Source organism: Micromys minutus, assembly GCF_963924665.1.
Source record: "Micromys minutus genome assembly, chromosome: 5".
In the NCBI taxonomy this organism is placed as follows: domain Eukaryota; kingdom Metazoa; phylum Chordata; class Mammalia; order Rodentia; family Muridae; genus Micromys; species Micromys minutus.
In genome coordinates, this window is record NC_137974.1 from 31,406,808 (window position 1) to 31,408,759 (window position 1,952).

The 1,952-nt window shown below is 46.7% G+C and overlaps 1 pseudogene across 1 annotated transcript; it reads right to left on the reverse strand.

The window, feature by feature from the left end:
• Nucleotides 1-707: 707 nt before the first annotated feature.
• LOC308420803 (CD99 antigen-like protein 2) lies at nt 708-1,592 on the reverse strand (annotated as a pseudogene). Its single transcript has one exon. The product of its transcript is annotated as a CD99 antigen-like protein 2 (transcript).
• Between the last annotated feature and the right edge of the window lie 360 nt (nt 1,593-1,952).

Consider the following 1,952-nt stretch of genomic DNA (forward strand, 5'->3'; position numbering starts at 1 on the left):
AGGGGCACTGACCACAGGTATACAGTGGGAGTGAGCGTTCAGACAGCCTGGAGACATGACATCACCAGCAGCCCTCCACCATGAATAGTCTTTAAACAACAAACACACTCAAGGCATGCAGTCAGATAGCACAAGAGTTCAGTAGTTTCTTAAGGTGAGTGTTGCCTCATCCTAGCTCAGCAGAGGTGAAGGAGTCAGTTCACAGCCTGAGGAATATGTGGTGCCAATCATGTTGTCCAGAGGAGCTGTGAATCTTGCCTTCCCAGTGACACACTCTGCTTTCAGAAGTGCTTCTTGACATGGCAAACTATTAGTTCACATGGGGTGAAAATTAGCTTAGCTTTTACCTGCAGGGTTCACTATAGAGCTCACTGGAGCCAAAGAAACAATCCAGGAAGCAGGTAGATCCAGACCAAACTAGGCTCCAGATGCCAGCCCCTTACAACTCTCAGTGATCAGTAGCACAACAACCCACTACAGCATGTAGATAAAGAGTTTCACAGTACCTAGAGACTGCTTAACCAGAAATGTTCTGTAGTGCTGCCCCAACCATCCTCTGGTCCACCCCCACCTTGGGCATCCTCCTTTCCCATGCTAAGGCTGGATCAGGCTGTCTCTATGACCCAGACATTTTCAATGCTGGTGCTAGTAATCTGCTGAATCTGGGTGTCAAGTCTCAGCACCAAGCCTCTTCAGAGGACCCGTGGTAGAACAGTCCCCATAGTCTGCAGGAAAGGGCACAGAAACCACAACTCACAAACACCCAAGGCTTGTCCAGAAAACTCAGTACAATAAGAAGCCAGTGGCATGGGAAGAAACTTGGGGAAAGGATTGGCAAATGAAATCCAGAGCTGGGTCAAAAGCGGTGGCTCCCTTTATATGCACCTGCCACTGAACAGGGCCTCAAATCCGGGGTGGCTCGGGTGGCGGGGGCTCTGCAGACTGTGTTTCTTGTTTTGAGTATGTCACTTGGGCTTCCTTACACACAACAGCTTCCAGGTTCTCCCCCTTCACGTAGTCTGCATTGAGGCCCTGCTGAATGCTGAAGCAAAACTTCTTCTGCTGGTAGGAGATGTAACTGGACACAGCTCCAATCAGGGCCATAGCAAGGGCACTGGCCACACCTGCGATGGTGCCAGTTTCTGTGGATATGCCGGATCCAGGGTCATCACTGCTGCCATAACCACCACCACCTTTATTCTTATCAGGTTTGTATCCCCCACCTCCCAGGATGTCTTCAAGATCCTTGTCTGACAAACCTCCTCCTTCTCCTGCACTTGGCTTTTTGGGGCCAGTCTAGATCGTTTCGATCATCCAAGGCATCTTCCAAGTCAAACCCACCAAGTCCAATAGGATTTGATGGTGCTCTAGTTGTCCCTGGCCTTCTAGTGGTAGTAGTGGCAACATGGTCCCATCTCTCTGCTGGATTTGCTGGGGCTCTGGTTGTTACTGGTCTCCTAGTTGTGCTGAAGTGGTCCCATCTCTGCTTTACTGAGGAAGTTTCTTTCAGAGCATCCTCCATATCCTCTCTGGACCAGAGTGGCCAAGGAGAAAACGAGGCAAACGAGGAAAGCAGTGAGCTTGGCCACCATGGCTGGGAGCAGGCGCAGGGGCCCGGAGGAGCCTTTTATTGCCATTATTGATTTCAACAGATTTTTATAGCTGTAGATAAAATTTATTTACAGTAAGTATTGAATCATGTTTTTTGTAAGGAAACAAGACTAAGATATCTGTGAAAGTTTGTATTCATATAAAATATATGGAGAAAAGTGGAAGTGACTTAAAATCATTGTTAACTCTAGCTTTTTGCCAAAGAAACATTGAAAGTTTTCTATCTGAAACTCATATGAAAGTATTTTTTCTCTGAAGCAGTGAAAGTTATGGTTAGTTATGTGTAATGTGTTCATTTCTTTTTGTTTAAAATTGAATTTTCAAAATATATGTGTGCTGGT